We start from the raw sequence: 23,023 nt of genomic DNA on the forward strand, positions 1-23,023 counted from the left end.
CAGATGATATGATCTTATACACAGAAAACCCCAAAGAATCCACAAGAAAACTACTGGAACTAATAGAAGATTTCAGCAAAGTATCAGGATACAAGATAAACATACAAAAATCAGTTGTATTCGTCTACACCAATAAACAGAACTTGCAAGAGGAAATCAACAAATCAGTACCATTGACAATAGCACCCAAGAAGATAAAATATTTAGGAATAAACCTAACCAGAGAAGTAAAAGACCTATACAATGAACACTACAAGACATTACTGCAGGAAACCAAGAGACCTGCATAAGTGGAAAAACATACCTTGCTCATGGATAGGAAGACTCAACATTGTGAAAATGTCAATTCTACCCAAAGCAATCTACCGATACAATGCAATTCTAATCCAAATTCCAATGGCATTTTTTAATGAGATGGAGAAACAAATCACCAACTTCATATGGAAGGGAAGAGGCCCCAGATAAGTAAAGCATTACTGAAGAAGAAGAACAAAGTGAGAGGCCTCAGACTACCTGATTTTGGAACCTAATATACCACCACAGTAGTCAAAACAGCCTGGTACTGGTACAACAACAGATATTTAGACCGATGGAACAGAGGTGAGAACCCAGATATAAGCTCATCCACCTATGAGCAGCTGATATTTGACAAAGGACCAAAGTCCACTAACTGGAGAAAAGACAGTCTCTTTAACAAATGGTGCTGGCATAACTGGATATCCATCTGCAAAAAACTGAAATAAGACTCATAGCTCACACCATGCACAGAAAGTAACTCAAAATGGATCAAAGACTTAAATATAAAATCAAAAACGATAAAGATCATGGAAGAATAAATAGGGACAATGCTAGAATCCCTAATACATGGCATAAACAGAATATAAAACATTACTAACAATGCACAAACACCAGAAGAGAAACTAGATAACTGGAGCTCCTAAAAATCAAACACTTATCCTCATCAAAAGAGTTTACCAAAAGAGTAAAAAGACAACCTACAGACTGGGAAAAAATTTTGGCTACGACAAATCCGATCAGCGTCTAATCTCTACAATCTACATAATACTGCAAAATCTCAACAACAAAAAGACAAACACCAGAATTAAAAAATGGGCAGAGGATATGAACAGGCACTTCACCAAAGAAGACATTCAGGTGGCTAACAGACACATGAGGAAATGCTCACAATCATTAGCCATTAGAAAAATGCAAATCAAAACTACAATGAGATACCATCTCACCCCAATAAGGCTAGCATTAATCGAAAAAACACAAAATAATAAATGTTGGAGAGGTTGTGGAGAGAATGGAACACTTGTACACTGTTAGTGGGAATGTAAGATGGTACAACCACTTTGGAAATCAATTTGTTGCTTCCTTAAAAAGCTGGAAATAGAAGTACCATACAATCCAGCAATTCCACTCCTTGGAATATATCCTAGAGAGTTAAGAGCCATCACACAAAGAGATATGTGCACACCCATGTTCGTTGCAGCACTGTTCACAATAGCAAAAAGATGGAAACAACCTAGGTGCCCATCAAAAGATGAACGGATAAACAAATTATGGTATATTCACACAATGGAATCCTATTCAATGATAAAGAACAACGATGGATCTGTGAAACATCTTATAACGTGGAGGAATCTGGAAGGTATTATGCTGAATTTAGTCAGTCGCAAAAGGACAAATATTGTATAAGACCACTATTATAAGAGCTCAAGAAAAGGTTTAAACACAGAAGAAAACATTCTTTGATGGTTACGAGGGTGGGGAGGGAGGGTGAGGGTTATTTACTAACTAGATAGTAGATAAGAATTATCTTAGGTGAAGGGAAGGACAGCACACGCTACAGGGGAAGTCAGCACAACTGGACTCAACCAAAGCTAAGAAGTTTCCTGAATACAATCAAACACTTTGTGGGACAGAGTAGCAGGGGTAGGGATCTGGGGACCATGTTTTCAGGGGACATGTAGGTCAATTGGCATAACAAAGCTTATTAAGAAAATGTTCTGCATCCTACTTTGGTGAGTGCTGTCTGGGGTCTTCAAAGCTTGCAAGCGGCCATCTAAGACGCATCAATTGGTCCAAACCACCTGGAGTAAAGGAGAATGAAGAACACCAAAGACGCAAGGAAAGTATTAGCCCAAGAGACAGAAAGGGCCACATAAACCAGAAACTTCATCAGCCTGAAACCAGAAGAACTAGATGGTGCCCGACTACCACCAATGACCACCCTGACAGGGAACACAACAGAAAGTCCCTGATGGAGCAGGAGAAAAGTGGGGTGTAGAACTCAAATTCTAGCAAAAAAACAAACTTAATGGTTTGATTGAGACTGGAGGCACCCCGGGAGACAGGGCCTCCAGACTCTCTGTTAGACGAAAACTATAACCATTCCCAAGGCCAGCTCTTCAGACAAAGATTAGACTGGACTATGGGACATAAAATGATTCTCGTGAAGAGTGTGCTCTTTAGCTCAAGTAGATACATGGGACTAATGGGAAGCTCCTGTCCAGAGGTGAGATGAGAAGGCAGAGAGGGTCGGGAGCTGGTAGAATGGACACAGGAAATCCAGTGTGGAAAGGAAGAGTGTGCTGTCACAGTATAGGGAGTGCAAGTAGGGTCACGTAACACTGTATGTATAAATTTTTGTATGAGAGACTAACTTGAATAGTAAACTTTCACTTAAAGCACAATTAAAAAAAAGGTCTACTGAACTAGATTTCACATATGTATACTCCATAGTTTTCAATGGCTGATTTTTTGGAAGTAGGTCACCAGGCCTTTCTTCCAAGGTGCCTCTGAGTGGACTCAAACCTCCAACCTTTCAGTTAACAGCTGAGCACATTAACCATTTGCACCACTCAGGGACTCCTTAACATAACTAGAAGAAATAAAACTGGAAAAATACAAAGGGAAGACTACTCTGACTAAGGGAAGAATGGGATGACATTGAGGAATTTAAAACCTGAAAGATCTACATATTCCCGTTGGGCTTAAAAAAACTGGCTCGATAGGGAAAGGCCTTTTGAAAACCTCAGTGTATAACATCAATGGCTAGCTAGAAGGTAATAGAACAAACACTTGTCAATTTGGATTCTAGTAAAGTAAGGATGGTGATAAACTGGAAATATGATTTTTGTAAGTATTTCAAAACAATTTCTTTATCCATAGATTTTTCAACGTTTGCTGAGAGAGAAAAAGAGATGGAAATCATGAGTTTGTAATATTTTCAAACCAAGAGGAAAGAGTATATTTTTTGTGTCTTCAACACCTTCTAATCACAGGATTGGGGTAAAGCTTAAATATATTAGTCAGGGTTCAACAAGGAATGCTGGTGGTGCAATGGTTAAGCACTCAGCTGCTAACTGAAAGGTCAGCGATTCAAACCCACCCAGAGACTCCATGGGAGAAAAGACCTGGTGATCTGCTCCTGTAAAGATTACAGCCTAAAAAAACCCTATGGGGCAGTTCTGCTCTGTCCTCTAATGTCACTGAGTCAGAATTGACTTGAAGGCACACAACAAAAACATCTGAAATAGAGGATTTTTAACGAAGGAGATGTGATGCAGGATCTGAAATGTCAAATAGAGGACAGGGAGGCAACCCAGAGATTAGCAAGAGCAGAATGGGAGGCCGCTACCACCCCTAGGACTGGAGAGGCAAAGGGAAGAGGAGGTAGTGTTACCAGAGCCCAGAGGCTGGAGTCACCCAGAAGAAGCTAGAAGCACAGTGGGCCTGTCCAGTTGGAGCTGGAGCCACAGAGGAAAGGTGACCACTCCCTAAGGTGCTGCCCCAGGCTGGGGAGTGGGGAGGGGTGGTGAGAAATATCCTCATCTCTTCCTTCCTCTCACCCTCCAGTCTCCTAGGTGCGTCTCCCTTTGGCTGAACATGGCCAGAAGCTAGGTATCATGGGAGTCTGAGAAATATAACCTGCAAGGCTCAGCAACTCTATGTTACAATACAAGGTAGGGGAAAGACAAGGAATGGATCTGGGGGCAAATAGACCCAGGATTGGCAAGTTCATTTTCCCTTTCTATTAAGTAAGAATAATAGTACCTACCTATCCAAGTTATTGAGACAATTTAATAAGCATATGTAAATGCCTAACACTGGCACAAAGCAGCACTTGATACATTTTAATTCCCTTTCTTATTTCCAAGGGCTCAAGAAAAAAAAAATTTTCCAAAATGCCTGGATCCACCCAGAATTAAATGCTGCCGTATATTAAAAATCCTTTGTTTCTAAGATATAATTAGGTGATGTAGAAAATTTTTGCTTATACTTTCATCTGTGCTAACTTTTTTTAATTGTAAAAATGTAGATAACACAACACTTGCCAATTCAACACCTTTCATATGTACAATTCAGTGACACCAATTACATCAATCATGTTGTGTAACCATCACCAATATCTGCTGACAAATTTTCCATCACCATAAACAGAAACTCAATGTTTTCTTACACAATGATTCTCCCTTTCTCCCTCCCTCCCACCCCTGGTAACCGCTATTAAACTTTGATCTCTAGCATACCCTCGAAAGGAATAAAACTCTTTCCAAATGGTCATTTCAGTCTTTTCACTTTCAGACCAGACTCCATCCCATTTTGTCAAATAAGCACTATTCTTGCCTGATTTTGTTGTCTGATATGTTCCTATAATTGATTTCTCTTAAGATATCACTTTGTAATAAGCAATGTTCCAGATCCAAATGAGTTAATGAATTCTACTAGTGAATGCTAAAAGGGGGCTTTTGTGAAGGAAGAAAGTCCCTCAACAAAAGGCTAGCTGAAGATAAATATCCCCACTGTCAAACACCAGCTGGGCCCAAAGCCTCCTGTTTATGTTAGAGAGACCTCTGTCTTATAAATGTGTCCTTCAGCCCCGTAGACCAGGCATGAATATTTCAGCAAAGGAATTTTGGAAAACCTTTGCTAGCCTTTTCAAAAAAATAAAAATGTGAAGAATGAGACAGAGGGAATATTTAAGCCTCATGCATTATTTGTAATTTGAGATGTTGATCATGAAAGGGAATTTGTGTTTCAATCTCCCATGCTGCCACTTAGGAAACTCAGTCCTAAGGGACTCGAAAATTGTGAGACTTTGAGCTGACATTAACTTTTAAGCTAGACGTAGAGGAATGGTGACTGCAGAAACTGTTTGTGAGGGAAATGTGATTTGCAGCAACAGAGAACCTTTTTAGAACTAGTTGCTCTTCCTCTCTGTGCCTTACCCCAACTCTCCAGCTGAGGGATGAATTCCCAAAGTCAGGAAAGTTACACTAGGAAGCAGAGATTACAAACAATCGAAGCCATTTTTTCCAAAAGCTGAAGATATTTTTAAAATAATAATATAATAAAGGTGGGAGAAATAGGTTTCTACTATGATTCCTGGATGTAAAAAGAAGACTCATAGAATAGTAGCATTGAATTACAGATCAGAGGATTTCTGATTTTAGCATTATTAAATAACTAGCTGAATAACTCTAGGTAGATTACATTTCACTGGGTTTCAGTTTTCAGCCTATGCATAAAGGATGATGTAAACCAATGATTTCTAAAGTCTCCAATAATGCTAAGATTCTATGGTCAATAGACATAAGCTTAACTTTAGGATTCTAACAAGTAATAAGGAAGTCAACCTGAAGGCAAAAGGGAGGGGGAATAACTGTTTGTATTCCTCCTGAGCTAGAATAAATAATGATGTTCTTTATGTCAACAAAAGACTTCAATCAACAGACTAGGTAGGCAATGTCAGTAAGGACTTTCAAAGATTTGTCCTTGGGGTCAGCTGAAAGTTGACTCTAGTAAATGCAGTCACGGTCCACATGGAGTATCCAATTCCCAAACACTTAGTCCTGCTATACCTCAGAATTGTCTTTGTGAAGATGTGAATAAAATAGAATAGAATGAAATGGAATGAATCTAAGTGTTACAACTGCTTAGTATCCTTGTCATGTTAGAACCTTGTCAGCACTAATCACTAATATTTAATTGATCTCGTCAGGAGAACAAATTTTGATATAAGAGTAGGGCATGATTGTGACAACTAGCTTGGAGACCCACCAGTTAAGGTTTCAAGACCTACAAATAGATGATCTATTTGTTGAGGTTATTCCTATTACTTTGGCAGAGGTCAGAGGTCCATTGCTGAAATTGTCCTGACTTCCCCAATATATCAGTTAAATAAACCAGGTCCAGATTCTTGCTCTGGACTATCCTTTCCTTCTTCCAACCACCCTTTAAAACTCCCCTGCCCTGCCCTGTGTACCATTAACTCAGGCCCATGCTCGGTGAAAAAAAAAGAAAGGAAGAAAGAAAGAAAAACCAAACTTGTTGCCATCGAGTTGATTCCAACTCATGGCGACCTCATGTGTTACAGAGTAGAATTGCTCCATAGGATCTTCTTGGCTGTAATCTTGAAGATGCCTGGGTGGCACAAGTAGTCTGTGATCGGCTGCTAACCAAAAGGTTGGTCATTCGAACCCACCCAGTAGTTCCACAAAAGAAAGGCCTGGCAATTTCTATGGAGCAATTCTACTCTGTAACACATGGGGTCACCATGAGTCAGGGGCTGACTCGATGGCAGCCAACAAAAACAACAATCTTTATAGAAACAGGTCACTAGGCCTTTCTTGCATGGCGCCACTGGGTAGATTTGAACCACCAACCTTTAAGTTAATAGTCAAGTGTAAATGATTTATGCTACCCAGGCAGGACCTCATGCTAGGTGAGTGCTGGCCAATCTGAAAATAAATCAACCAAATGGCTTAGTGAGCATTTAAGACCTAAAAGTAGCATGCAAAAATTTAAAAATATTGCCTTTTTGGTTAAGAACATCGGCTCTGGAGTAAAACAAATATGGTTTCTGATCTCAGCTCTGTCACTTTTGCAAGGTGTGTGATCTTGGGAAAATCGTTAAACCCCTCTGTGCCTCAGTTCCATCGTCCTGAGGAATTGGGTAGTACTTAGTGCACAGGGTTTTGTGTTATGTTAAAGCATCAAACAGAATACCTGACGCTGAGAAAGCGTTCAGTATCTGTTGTTTCCATGTCTCCCTTCCTAATTCCCACTTTTTGCCAAAACAAATTATTTGTTCTAGCTCTCAACAGCCTTCTGTTTTGATTCCACCTAGGTAATCATGACAAAAAAAAAAAAATCCCAGTATGTTGGCACCAAAACTGCCCCAGGGAGCTATTAACCAGGCCTACAACATGTCTCTGTCCCCTTATGCCAGAGACTATTCTGGCTTCTGTTGCCTCAATGAATTTGGGATAGGTGGCAATTCCATGTTTCCTGGTTTGTGGAACACATCTCCAGAAGGTATTTAGTGAAGCTAATCACCATCTAAGGAACTGTGACAGTAAGGGACAGTAAAGGGAAGGTCTTGAGCTTAGGGAAAAGTCTTTTCAGGACAAATTTATTCTTATTTTAGGGCCCAGGAAATATCTAGGCTGTCTTCCTCAGAGAGATATCAGCACTTGTCTCTTGCATTTTTCAGATATTGCACAAGTGCCTTCACCCTCACAGAATAGTTACTCCAGACATTTTCGAAGAAACTCACCAAAACCCTTGAACAGTAATACATCTAAAGAGAAGGAATAGGAAGGATCAGACATTAGTTTAGAAACACCTTTGTTCATCAGGGCATTGCTAGGACAGCTAGTTGATTCCTCCAGGGTTTAATTCACAGAAGAGTGAATTGTAGTTTTCTGAAAAGAGCTGAGGAGTTGGCTGTGACCATCACCTTTATTACTGTAGACAGTCAGGCACTCACAACTGTCAGTGTGCCCTCATGCCACTGCAGGGGAAGTCCATCCCAATGGGCAACATCGGGGAAATGGATAAAATTTTTGATGGCTGCTTATTAAAGACACATCAACAGAACCATTCCAGGGCATAATGTTGACCTTTTGGTCTTTACAGTATGACTTTGCAAATAAATCTGATGTCTTGATACAATTCATGTGACGTCAGGCTTCATTTGAGTGCCACTACAGTTAAGACACTAGAAGCCTGGGTGTCAAATAAAGCCTCTTTTGGTAACAAATAAGACCACAATATGAAGTTGGGCTAACCCAATATTGCCTCATTAATTTGAATGATATGGAGAAGGCTACTATTAATTAGCGTAAACTCGAATTACATATTTATAAATCTGCAGAGATTTAGGACATTCAAATGTATCCAGTGACTCAGGTAAACAGTTGTCTACAAGCAAGGGGTCCTTCCAGGAGTTCTTTAATGCAGAAATAAATAGTTTAAATTAACTGCTAAGGGTCAGTAAAGCCAATAAATACTACAGGCATTTTCCAATCCTAAAGCAGTCAAAGAGGACTTTATGGGAACAGTGGGACTTAAGTTGGACCACAAGGGAAGGGCAGGACTTAAAAAAGCAAAGAGGATGAGAGATAATGTTTCAAGTGTGTTAGTTAACCCCTTTAAGTTTAAGGATCAAAGGCACAATCAGGTTACTTCAGTGAGAAGGAAAGTGTTTAGTTATCTAGTGCTGTTATAACAGAAATATCACAAGTGGATGGCTTTAATAAAGAGAAATTTATTTTCTTACAGTCTAGGAGGTTAGAAGTCCAAATTTAGGGCCCCAGCTCTAGGAGGCTTTCTCTCTCTGTCAGCTCTGGAGGAAGGTCCTTGTCATCAATCTTCCCTTGGTCTAGGAGCTTCTCTGCACAGGAACCCTGGGTCCAAAGGGCACACTCTGCTCCTGGCACTGCTTTCTTGGTGATATGAGGTCCCCAACTCTCTGCTTGCTTCTCTTTCCTTTTATCTCTTGTAAGATAAAAGGTGATGCAGGCCACATCCCAGGGAAACTCCCTTTACATTAGATCAGGGATGTGACCTGAGTAAGGGTGTTACATCCCACCCTAATCCTCCTTAACATAATCTAATCTTGCCTCATTAACCACAGGCAGAGATTAGGATTTACAACACATAGAAAAATTACATCATTCACAAAATGGAGGACAACCACACAATACTGTGAATCACAGCTTAACCAAGTTGACACATATTTCTGGGGGACACAATTCAATCCACGACAGAAAGTAACCTCCCAGTGTAAGGCTACTTGGGGAAGTAGGAAACATAGGAAATGGTCCCAGCAGCTCCACACCCTGGCATTATGTCGAACTTAAATACCTTTTAGGAGATGCAGTTTTAGTAATTGAACAGCTACCCTAAAAATCCAACAGGTAACCAGACAGTAGGCATTTGTTACTTTCAACTCTAATAATTACCCCACATCTTGACCTATTTTTACTATGTCTCTGTTTTTTTCTCTCTACCTCTATCTTCATATGTTTCTCCAAAACCAAACCAAACCCACCGCCAACAAGTCGATTCCAACTCATAGCAACTCCATAGGATTTCCAAGGCTGTAAATCTCTACAGAAGCACATTGCCACATCTTTCTCCCGAGGAGGCACTGGTGATTTCAAACCACCAATCTTTCGGTTAGCAGTCAATTGCTTTAACCACTGTGCCACTAGGGCTTCTTATATGTTTCTACTCTCCTAAAATGATTTCATAGTCTTCTCTCAACTGTCTCTCCACCCTATAATTTCTGCCTATTTGTGGTTTCTGATGATTATAGCATCCCTGTGTTTCTCCAGGTTCTTGGCCACTCTAACACTGTCTGTGTGTTTTTTATACATGTGCCATAACAGAAAGGATCTAAATGAGCTGCTGTGTCGTTATCAAGTTTTGAGCACCCCTTTTAGGAGAGGTCTTATGCTAGACCCACTGGGATGACTGAGTCTGGGTAAAGCCCAGTCAGCTGTGGCTAAGGTGGTAGGGTCATTTGGCACAAGCCATCATAGTGATCTATGGAAAAGTTTTCAAAGGGGTCATAGGCATAACTTCTCTGCAAGGGGTAGTATATCTGGTATCATCTACCATGGCCTATCCTCCAACCTGGAGGACAAAGTTAAAATGATTTAAAAAAAAGAAAAAAAGGTAAAAAATCACACGTTTGGGAAATAATGAGTAGGCTAAAGAGGAGGTAAGGGAATGGGGAAAGGAAATAATGTTTGTCAAGCACCTGAGATATGTGCTAGGTGCTAGGTGCTTCCATAAAGCTTATCTTGTTTTATTTTCAAAATAACCTCCATCAGACTGGCATAAATTAACTGCATTTTATACAAGGGGAAACTGAAGGTCAAATAGTTTAAGAGTATACAATAACTGAGTTGAAATTTAACCCTAGGTGGGAATTACTCTCAAACCAGTACTCTTGCCACTACATCCTGCCACTCAGTGGCATCACTAGGGAGGTACACTAAGGACTGCACCCACTGACACTGTCAGAGGAGGTGACACCAAAATGACCCCAGGGTCTGAGACAGTAGCCAGTGCTGCCAGGGGAGGGGCTGCAAAGGCAGTGGCGTCACTACAGTTGGTGTCACCCATCACCCAGTGCGGTTAACTCCTCATCACACCCCCCTCCCGTCACTCACCAGTCACTAGAATTGGTGTCACACAGTGCAGTAACTTGTCATCCTCCCCACTCCTGTAACCCACCAGTGAGGGTACAGGCAGATGCCTCCCATTGGGTGGAGAGGAGGTTCTCTGCCTTGGCTAATGGGAAAAGGGAGGAGCTGCAGGGAGCCACGGGGTGGGTGCTGGGGCAAGGAGGGGTGGGGTCGTGTGGTGCACTGCTCAGCCCTGCTCGGGGTGGGGCAGGGCCGGGTTGCTCTGCCTGGGGTGAGGGGTTGCTAGCTGGCCCTGCCCACCCAGGGGAGTGACACCATGGGTTATCGCACTGGGTGACACCAACTCTAGTGACACCACTACTGCCACATCCCAGGGCAACTGTGAGAGATGCATTTGGAAATGTGGGAATGGACTACATATTGCTGAAGACTTTAAATGTCATGTCAAGGAGTTTGGTAGAGAATCATTGAAGTGTTTGAATTGGGAAGGGAGAATGGTTGTACGGAAAGTGATGCTTTAGTGAAATTAGTAAGAGCTAGCATTTATTGAGTGTTTATGATGTGTCAGACACTGTAATAAGTGCTTTACATGAATTAACTTATTTACTCATCACAACAATCTTATGAGGTAGATATTATTACCTCTATTTTACAGAGGAGGAAACTGAGACAAAGAAGGGTTAAGTAACTTGTCCAAAGGTTACACAGCTTATAAGTGACAGAGCTGGGATTTGAACACAAGCAGTCTGGCTCAGAAATTAATCTAATGCATAGTGTGAAGGATGAAATATAGGAAAAGGAGTCTGGACATAGGAAGACCAATGGGAAGGTTATTATAAAGGTCTTGGTTAAAGATGATGAGGGCTGGATCAGAGTAACAGAGGTGGGAAAGAAAGGAAAGGATCAATATGAGAGACACTGGTGAAGGATCTCTGCCTCTCACTGTTTGGAGTGGGACATCTGCAGGGAAGGAGAAAGACAATGTCCTTTGCCTGCCAATTCTTTCTAAAAGCTATTCTTTGGTTCCCTGCCTATTCATCCATGACTAAAACAGAAGAAAAAAAAGAAAAGAAAAGATAGAGTCCTGCAGGTGTGTCTCGTGCCTCTCTATAGCAATAGCATAAACCCACATGACTTGTTCTTTCCAATCAAAAGGTACTAATTTTCTAATCTCAAAGGAGAGAGGCACTTGGCCCCACCAAACAAGAGTCTAACTACCATCTACTGTATTTACTGGTGATTTATACACAATGGTTTCCTTAGCAACGAGGAACTAACAACTCGGTTGTTTGCAGCTAAAATGAAATCTCAGATTTCAGAAATTACATTCTAAAAGGATGCAGTATCTCCTACAGAATCATGTACTTTGCCTAGTTTTAAAAGAGAAAATGAAGTGTACCTTAAAGCAGTTATTCAACGTGGTTTTTATGAGTGTTGACAACCTCTAGCCTAAACAAAGGGCAAATATTTCACAAAGTTATGGAGAAAGTTTAATTGAAAAAGTTTGAAAACTAAGTTAATTGTTGACTGACAATCTTCAAAATAGCTCAATTTGTCATAGAAAAATGTACTTCTATTTTTTTCCTACATCATAGTCATTCATTTGAAGATGGAAGGGAAAAGGAGAGAAAAAAATGGTTGGTAAGTGCCTGCTAGCTAGGGGCTTCCACATACATGATCTCTTTTTAGTCTAAAGGTTGTTTTCATACCATATCTTTAGACTAATCATTTTATCTCCTGCCTCCAGGCAAGATGCTTCCTAATGAACACACTTTACTTTGGTGGCAAAAGCTGGGGGTCAAGGGTAGTTAGTTCATTAGGTGACTGTGTATTGATTCTCCTTCAAAGACAGATGCAGGTCTGGCAGCTGTTGAGGCAGTTGGGGCTAATGGCAGCTGACCTAATAGCCAAAGTGGTCAGTGTATGAAGGCGAAGTCATGTTGATCTCCAGCACAGGCTGCATGAATGTTGGAGCAGCATTGAGTCTAACAGCTCTGCCAAAGATTGGTGTCACACTGGTATTAAAAATAAATAAACAGTTGCCATCAAGTCGATTCCAACTCATAGTGACCCCACGTGTATGACAGTAGAGTTTTCAATGGCTAATTTGTTAGAAGTAGATCAAGGTGCCTCTGGGTGGACTCGAACTTCCAAACTTTGGGTTAGCAGTCTAGGCCATTAAATTTTTGTACCATCCAGGGACCCCACCACACTGATAGATACCCTAAAATAGAATGGATAGTAAGCAAAGAGCCACCTATCTTCCAAGGCTTCTGCTGGAACTAAGAGGTGGTGACTGAGAGATGTGATGTTTATGATATGTAGGAAGTTCTTTCAGATGAGAGTCCTCTTTGCCTGAAAATATTTAATTTTTTAAATTAGTGATCATATCCAGAAAACCATGATGAGAACACATTTTATCAAAGATACCAATTTCTAAATGCTGGGAATTAGTACATACCTGGATAATTGGGGGAGGCTTGCAGACCAACTGTGCTTTCTCTGATTGTACATCTTTTTTATTGTCTTAAAAAGAAAGCTGTTATCAGGGCAATTCATTGAAAAGCACCATTATTTTCAAAAGAAAAACTTAGCTTTTCCTTCCCCAGGCCAAATTCAATAGGAATCCCATCATCTTTATTCTATGTGAAGCCCCTCCAGCAACAGCACCCAACCAAAAGCAACAAAGTGGCCCTTCTCTCAGATTTGCTCTGTCCAGTGTCCTGGATCCCCTAATGAAATTGTAACCCATCCATCAGCACTTAATCTTACTCTTTCATCCCTTCTCCACATTTGTCTCTTGCAAAGAAAATCATTTCTAGAAAAAAAAAATGTTAAATGCTGTCATGCATTTAAGAAGCAATGTTTTGCCAAAAGAAAATCAGATCCTTTAGAGTCAGACAGTTCTGGCCTTTAGGTCATTTTATTCATTGCATGAATTTAAGTAATTTAATCTCTGAGTCTCAGTTTCTTCACCTGTAAAATGGGGAAAATAATATATTATCTCATAGGTTGTTGTGAGGATTAAGTGAAGTACTGTAATGCTTAGCACAGTGCCAAGGAACACACCAATCTAACGTTAGGTGTTAAAATTTTAATATTAATAAACATGGCCTATGGTAATTTTTTTACCTTTTTCTTTTCTATTTTGCACTCCATTATAGTAACGTTGAAGGAACAATTACAGATGTCCACATTTCCTCATGCTTCTAAGACTCACAGCAAGGCAGCCTCTTCTCTGTACCTTGGGAAATAATGTGACTCAGGCCTTCGTATTTGTACATGAGCATGAAGCATGGAACATTTCAAGATCTATCCTGAAGTACAGCACTGTCAGTGACAGGATAATATCCATACGCCTACAAGGAAGACCAGTTAATACGACTATTATTCAAATTTACGCACCAACCACTAAGGCCAAAGATGAAGAAATTTTTACCAACTTCTGCAGTCTGAAATTGATTGAACATGCAAACAGGATGCATCGATAATTATTGGTGATTGGAATGCAAAAGTTGGAAACAAAGAAAACAGATCCGTAGTTGGAAAATATGGCCTTGGTGATAGAAACGATGCCGGAGATGGCATGATAGAATTTTGCAAGACCAATGACTTCCTCATTGCAAATACCTTTTTTCACCAACTTGAACAGCGACTATACAAATGGACCTCGCCAGATGCAATGCACAGGAATCAAATCGACTACATCTGTGGAAAGAGATGAGGGAAAAGCTCAATATCATCAGTCAGAACAAGGACAGGGGCTGACTGCAGAACAGACCACCAATTGCTCATCTGCAAGTTCAACTTGAAGCTGAAGAAAATTAGAACAAGTCCACAAGAGCCAAAGTACAACCTTGAGTATATCCCATCTAAATTTAGAGACGATCTGAAGGATGGATCTGACATGTTGAACACTAATGACCAAAGTCCAGACGAGTTGTGAAATGACATCAAGGATATCATATATGAAGAAAGCAAGAGGTCATTAAAAAGACAGGAAAGAAAGAAAAGACCAAAATGGATGTCAGAAGAGACTCTGAAACTTGCTCTTGAACATCAAGTAGCTAAAACAAAAGGAAGAAATGATGAAGTAAAAGAATTGAATGGAAGATTTAAAAGGGTGGCTGGAGAAGACAAAGTAAAGTTTTATAATGACATGTGCAAAGAGCTGGAAATAGAAAACCAAAAGGGAAGAACACTCTCAGCATTCCTGAAGCTGAAAGAACCAAAGAAAAAAATCAAGCCTCGAGTTGCAATAGTGAAGGATTCTATGGGGAAAATTTTAAACGACACAGGAAGCATCAAAAGAAGATGGAAGAAATACACAGAGTCATTATACCAAAAAGAATTAACCATTCAAGAGGTAGAATATGATCAGGAACCGATGGTATTGAAGGAAGAAGTCCAAGCTGCACTGAAGGCATTGGTGAAAAACAAGGCTCCAGGAACTGACGGAATATCAATTGAGATGTTTCAACGAACAGATGCAGCACTAGAAGTGCTCACTCATCTATGCTAAGAAATTTGGAAGACAGCTACCTGGCCAACCGACTAGAAGAGAACCATATTTACACCTAGTCGCAAGAAAGGTGATCCAACAGAATGCGGAAATTATCGAACAATATCATTAATATCACACGTGAATAAAATTCTGCTGAAGGTCCTTCAAAAGCAGTTGCAGCAGTATGTCGACAGGGAACTACAAGAAATTCAGGCTGGATTCAGAAGAGGACATGGAACCAGGCATATCATTGCTGATGTCAGATGGATCCTGGATGAAAGCAGAGAATACCAGAAAGATGTTTACCTGTGTTTTATTGACTATGCAAAAGCATTCAATTGTGTGGACAATAACAAATTGTGGATAACATTGCAAATAATGGGAATTCCAGAACACTTAATTGTGCTCATGAGGAATCTGTACATAGATTAAGAGGCAGTTGTTCCGACAGAACAAGGGGATATTTCGTGGTTTAAAATCAGGAAAGGTGTGCGTCAGGGTTGCATCCTTTCACAATACCTATTCGATCTGTATACTGAGCAAATAATCTGAGAAGCTGGACTATATGAAGAAGAACGGACCCTCAGGATTGGAGGAAGACTCATGGACAACCTGCGTTATGCAGGTAACACAACCTTGCTTGCTGAAGGTGAAGAGGACTTGAAGCACTTACTCATGAAGATCAAAGACCACAGCCTTCAGAATGGATTACACCTCAACATAAAGAAAACAAAAATCCTCACAACTGGACCAATAAGCAACATCATGATAAACAGAGAAAAGGTTGAAGTTGTCAAGGATTTCATTTCCACAATCAACACCCATGAAAGCAGCAGTCAGGAAATCAAATGACGCATTGCATGGGCAAATCTGCTGCAAAAGACTTCTTTAAAGTATTGAAAATCAAAGATTCACCTTGAAGACTAAGGTGCACCTGACCCAAGCCATGTTGTTTTCAGTCGCCTCATATGCATGCGAAAGCTGGACGTGAATAAGGAAGACCGAAGAAGAATTGACGCCTTTGAATTGTGGTGTTGACAAAGAATATTGAATATACTATGGACTGCCCAAAGAAGGAACAAATCTGTCTTGAAAGAAGTGCAGCCAGAAGGCTCCTTAGAAGCAAAGATAGCGAGATTATGTCTCACATACTTGTGGACATGTTATCAGGAGGGACCAGTCCCTGGAGAAGGACATCATGCTTGGTAAAGTAGAGGGTCAGCAAAAAAGAAGAAGACCCTGAATGAGATGGATTGACACAGTGTCTGCAACAATGGGCTCAAGCATAACAATGATTGTGAGGATGGCGCAGGACTGGGCAGTGTTTCATTCTGTTGTACATAGGGTTGCTATGTGTCGGAACTGACTGGACGGCACCTAACAGTGACAACAACATCTGAGTTCAGAGAGTTGTTTATGATAGGTTGTGAAATAACTCCATCCACCCATTTACCTTGGATGCTCATTCCAACATACAGGTGTGGATAATAATAATAGCAGCTACCAGGCGCTATGCTAAGTACTTTACATATTACATTTCATTCAATCATCACACCAATCTTGGAAGATAGGAGTTAGTATACCCCCCATTTTACAGGTGGGGAAACTGAGGCTCAGAGAAAGCAAGTCACTTGCCTCACCTCACCCTGTCAATTAAGTGGCTAGGCTGGGATCCAGATTCAGTTCTCCATAGCTGCAGAGCCCAAGCTCTTATCTCCCAGGGCTGAGGAATTCTCTCACCCAGCTGTAACTGGATGAGCCAGGAAAGACAAGAGTATTCTGTGTGCCTGTGAGGAAGAGCTAGATCCAGGAAGTGGCTAGGGTTGAGCACTTCCTCTGGCACCCTACCATACACACATCCCTCTCAGCTTTTCATGAGAAGGGCAATTATTTGAACTGCATCTTTTCTGAAGTCCGGCTTGAGAGGAGTGTATGGCTTCCACCTGCTATCTTGGTAGCAGTGAGGACCTCTCTCCCTCTGCAGAGACTCCTGCAGAGGCTGTGGGAATATGCTCTACTAAGTGTCTCTAACTGGAAATATATATATATATACAGCACTTATTTTGCACCAGGAACTGTTCTAATAATATTACCTATAAATTTAATCATCACAATAGTCCTGTGAGAATCCTTGTTGTTAGGTGCTGTCAAGTCAATTCTGACTCATAGTGACCCTCTGCACAACAGAATGAAACACTGTCTGGTCCTGCGCCATGCTCACAGTCGTTGGAGCCACTGTGTCAATCCATCTTGTTGAAGAGTCTTCCTCTTTTTCGCTGACCCTCTACTTTACCAAGCATGATGTCCTTCTCCAGGGACTCGTCTCTCCTGATATCATGTCCAAAGTATGTGAGACGAAGTTTCTCACAATCCTCGCTTCCAAGGAGCACTCTGGCTGTACTTCTTCCAGTCCTTAGTATTCCCATAACACAGATGAATAAGATGAAAGACAGAGGGGTAAGGTAATTTGGCCAAGTATTCCAGTCAGCAAGAAGCAGAGCTGGTATTTGAACCCAGGCAGTGTGGTATCTCTAGAACTGTGCTGGTCCAGATGGTAACCACTAGTCACATGTGGCTATTTAAATTAAAATTAAATAAAATTAAAAATTCAGTTCCTCATTCATACCAGCTACATTTCAAGTGCTTAACAGTCACATTCACCTTATGGGACAGTGAAGGTATAGAACATTTCCATCATCCCAGAAAGTTCTATTGGACAGTGCTGGAAGTGCTCACTTGCCTATGCCGAGAAATTTGGCCAACCAACCTGAAGAGATCCATAGTTATGCCTATTCTAAAGAAAGGTGATTCAACTGAATGCGGAAATTATCGAACAATATCATTAATATCACACGCAAGTAAAATTTTGCTAAAGATCATTCGAAAGTGGCTGCAGCAGTACATCAACAGGGAACTGCCAGAAATTCAAGCTGGATTCGGAAGAGGATGTGGAATAAGGGTTATCATTGCTGATGTCAGGTGGATCTTGGCTGAAAGCAGAGAATACCAGAAAGATGTTTACCTGTGTTTTATTGACTGTGCAAGGGCATTCGACTGTGTGGATCATAACAAATTATGGATAACATTGTGAAGAATGGGAATTCCAGAACACTTAATTGTGCTCATGAGGAACCTGTACATAGATCAAGAGGCAGTCATTTGAACAGAACAAGGGGATACTGCATGGTTTAAAGTCAGGAAAGTTGTGTGTCAGGGTTGTATCCTTTCACCATACTTATTCAATTTGTATGCTGAGCAAATACTCCAAGAAGCTACACTGTATGAAGAAGAAAGGGGCCATCAGGATTGGAGGAAGACTCGTTAACTACCTGCAATATGCAGATGACACAACCTTGCTTGCTGAAAAGTAAAGAGGACTTGAAGCACTTCCTGATGAAGATCAAAGACTACAGCCTTCAGAATGGATTACACCTCAACATAAAGAAAACAAAAATCCTCACAACTGGACCAATAAGCAACATCATGATAAATGGAGAAAAGACTGAAGTTGTCAAGGATTTCATTTTACTTGGATCCACAATCAACACCCATGGAAGCAGCAGTCAAAAAATCAAAAGACACATTGCGCTGGGCAAATCGGCTGCTGCAAAAGACCTCTTTAAAGTGCTAAAAAGCAAAGATGTCACCTTGAAGACTGAGGTGTGCCTGACCCAAGCCATGGTGTTTTCAATTGCCTCATATGCATGGGAAAGCTGGACAATGAATCCGGAAGACCGAAGAAGAATTGATGACTTTGAATTGTGGTGTTGGCGAAGAATATTGAATATATCATGGACTGCCAAAAGAACGAACAAATCTGTTTCGGAAGAAGTACAACCAGAATGCTCCTTAGAAGCAAGGATGGCGAGACTATGTCTCACATACTTTGAAAATGTTGTCAGGAGGGATCAGTCCCTGGAGAAGAACATCAAGCTTGGTAACATACAGGATCAGCAAAAAAAAAGGAAGACCCTTAACAAGATGGATTGACACAGTGGCTGCAACAATGGGCTCAAGCATAACAAGGATTGTGAGGATGGCGCAGGACTGGGCAGTGTTTCGTTCTGTGGAGCATAGGGTCACTATGAGTCGGAACTGACTCAACAGCACCTAACAACAGCTAACAATATGAAGGATGGCTCTAGGCTTAATCATTAAGATACATCAAGTGCAGTCTAGGGCAGAAATACTTGTGTAGCAAGCACAAATTTCTCTAGTCAAGAGCAAAAAAAAAAAATTACCTCCCTCTGAACCACCATTCTGTCTACTGCAAAAAATTTAAGCTAGTCATGTCCAGGTAAATGCAGTCATTTCTTGTCAGTTCCGGTTGAATGTTGCTGCTAATGTTAGTTGTCATCGAGTTGGTTCCGACTCATGGTGACCTTATGTATAACAGAACAAAACATTTCCCAGTCCTGCGCCATCCTCAGGTTGAATTCTCAGCCACAACCATGATTTTTTGCATTTATTTCATTCCTTCCCCTAGGTTTAATGATCAGCTCTGGGTATGTTTGGGGTTGAGGAGGAGGTAAAGGGAACCCCACAGTGTTAACCCCAAAGCTTCAAACCCATTAGGTCCAGTTCAAACCCCGGCTGAGAATTTGCATTTCTAACAAGTTCCCAGGTGATGTTACTGTTGTTGGTTAGGAACTAGTTCTGAGAACTACTAACAGAGCAGTCGTTCTCAAAATTTATTATACATAAGAATCACCTGTTGTTGTGTGCCATTGGGTCAATTCTGACTCACAGTGACCCCATAGGACAGAGTAGAACTGCCCCATAGGGTTTCCAAGGAGTGGCTGATGGATTCAAACTGCCAACCTCTTGGTTAGCAGCCTAAGCTCTTAACCGCTTTGCTACCAGGGCTCCAAGAATCACCTGGGGATCTTTTTAAAATGTAGATTCTGATTCAATATATCTGGGATGGAAATGCAAATTCTCAGCAGGAGTTCAAACTGGAATGAACTGGTTCAAAGCCCTGGTTAGCCTTGCTTGCTTAGTGCTCCAGATGTAAATCATCCCATCTGATTCCAGGCAAACATGTTGTATGATGCTCCTTTGAATAGTGTATCAGTTAGCTTTGACGTCTACAAGCCACCTCAAAACTTAATAGTTTAAAATAACAACCATTTATTTAGCTCACAACTCTGTGGGTATACTATTTGGGCTGGATTCAGCTGAGCTCTTTTATGCATCTACAGTCAGCTGGCAGTCAAGGATCTCACTCACATATCTGGTGATTGCCTGGCTATCAGCTAGGATGACAGAGTAACTGGACCATATATGTTTCATCATCCAACAGGCTAACCAGGATTTATTCCTAGAGTGACCAGGATTTCCAACATAAGCAAGGGAAGGAAAACCTCAATATGCAAGCACTCCTTCAATTCTATATTGCCATCACATTTTATATTGCCTCATTGGCCAAATCAATCCACATGGCCAAGTCCACAGTCAATGTGGGAGGTACTTCCAAAGAGTATAAAAACAAAAAGGCATGAACAAATTAGAAGCCGCTATTGCACCAACCTGCCACAAATGGAAGTTGGTTATTTTATGGATACTTAGCTTCTATTCAGCTCCCTTGTGCAGATGAGCCAGTGAGAGGTATTATGTAACCCAATTCGTAGCAGAAACTGTTGAAATCATATGCAGAACCCTCTCATCCTAGCTAAAGGCATCTTAGATGTACATTAGTTCTCTTTATGTCAGGTAACCTCCCCATCCAATTCAGAGGACCACACAAACTTTTCAGATGGTCTTCCATGTCCCTGGAGGGTTCAGAAAATTTAGCAGTGGGGATTGGCAGGTGATAAGAGTAGTAGAGATGTATCTCTGGCCTTTTCTTGCCTAGGCCTACCACATAAAATAGTTCTACTATACAGCAGCTGCATTGGATGGAGAGGAAGGGGATTGCTCAACCAGCCTTCCCAACTCCCTGGTCCCCATCCAGGATGTAAAACATAAATCCTTTTTCCTTTGATTTCTTTGACCTTTAAGGGGGAATTTCCATCATGCTTTACTACTCCTCAAATTTGGCCCAAGCGTATAAGGAGATAGAACACATGGACCCACAAATTCATATCTAACTCTCTTCCCATCTCTCCAAAACCCTCTGTTCTTATCATTCCCTGATTGAAACGTCTTTGTGTGTGTGTGTGTGTGTGTGTGAGTGTGTTGTATATGTGATGGGGATTGCAGGTATAGGGAGGGAGGCTGGATAAAAACTGTTCAGACTGATCTTGTCTTCTTACTTTTTCTCAATTATACTTAAACCTGTGATTTTTTTTTTTTAGCTCAGAGGCTAAAAATTCACCACCTTCATTCTTGGGGCTCATTCTGATAACTACCCCTGTGAGTTCTGAATCTTTACACATGGGAGTTATTATTCTGGATGCACCGATTCTGGGTGGAGACTTAGTTCCTCTCTTAATTCTACTATAACCAAAGGCAAAGCTTCCACAGAGCTCAGATGAGCCTTGCAAGGGCCTTGCATAACTTTGAGGGGTGGGGGGAAACATCTATGTTGAGGAACCCAAATACAGTGATTTACTAGGGACAGAAATGTAGAAGCATATTATCTTGATGTATTAACGGATGGGTTTTCATTATCTTTTTACCCCTCATTACCCCTCAACATTTCCCATTAAAATTAGACCTTGAGGCTGAGACTTATTACCTCAGGCAAGGGCCAATGCATAAAACAAAGAGTCACATTCTTGGAGTTTACTTTGGAATTAGACCTCTGAATCCCTTAGCAGAGGCACTGTCTCATGAGATAAAGTTTTGGATTATAAAAGCCAAGATTTTTGAGAAAGAGAAAGGTTTTTTAGTTTCAAAAGTTTAAGAACTCAGTGCAAAGAATTTGAGTATAAAGTTTATCCTATAAACAAGAGAGTTGGAAAGCATGTATAATGAAAGAAGAGCCTATTTTCCCACATCCAAAATGAAATTAAGTTACACTGGCTGGAGAGAGGAGGAGAGTTGAGACTAATTTCTGGGAAGAGGGTAATGAAGACCCCCAAAATACCTGGAGAATATTGAGAGCAGAGGCTTGTGCTTCACTTCTCTGGTGAAGTTTAAGAAGGCAGCAAGCCTTGTAAAACTGGTGATTACACATGTCTATGTGGAAAGGCCAGAAAGTCTTCCAAATCTCCTAAGACCCCAGACTGTGATGGGAAGATATGTCAAGGTAATCCATGCCCTCAAGAAGGCTATAAATGGCTGACAGATGTGTAGTAGACTAGAATTGGCCTTACAATTTTAACAAGGAAAAACTGACAGCTAATTCCATGTCAACCATGCAATCAGTAGGACCGTGGACATTAGTAGATAATGCAGTAGAGATAAAGACAAACAATCCAAATATAATAGAAACTAGGTTCCCTTCATAAGATACCAACAGAGAGTAGAGAATGATCATGGACCAAATGCCCCTCCTTTCACCTAGGGACTTAGATCTACCCCATAGAAAAAAGGGAGAAAAGAGCAAAACCTTGATTTTTACTAAGTTTTTACCTGAAAAGAATACTTAATCACCAATTTGACTGAGAGTAACTTGAGTTGTCAACATTAAGGTTTCTGAGACTGAACAGAATGGGGGCTTCAAATAGTAACAAGGAAAGAGAATCACATTTTCACAAATTTCAACTGGACTGTGAAAATCATACCTACTACAAGGTGTTTTAGAGCCCTGGTGGTACAGTGGGTAAGAGCTATGGCGAGCTATGCTGCTAACCAAAAAGTCGGCAGTTCAAATCCACCAGCCGCTCCTTGGAAACCTTATGGGACAGTTCTACTCTGTCCTATAGGACCGCTATGAGTCAGAATTGACTCGACAGCGATGAGGTTACAGCGTGTATTAGTTTCCTAATGCTGCTGTAGCAAATTGTAACAAACTTAGTGGCTTGAAACAACACAAATTTATTATCTCCCAGTTCTGGAGGTCAGAAGTCTCATTAAGAATTAAGGTGTTAGGGTCTCCGGCAAGATGGCGGTCTAGGCAGAAGCACCACGCCGTCCCTCCACAACAAAGATCCGAAAAACTAAGCCAAACAGAGAATCAACA

Source organism: Trichechus manatus, unplaced genomic scaffold, assembly GCF_000243295.1.
Source record: "Trichechus manatus latirostris isolate Lorelei unplaced genomic scaffold, TriManLat1.0 scaffold00066, whole genome shotgun sequence".
In the NCBI taxonomy this organism is placed as follows: Eukaryota; Metazoa; Chordata; class Mammalia; order Sirenia; family Trichechidae; genus Trichechus; species Trichechus manatus.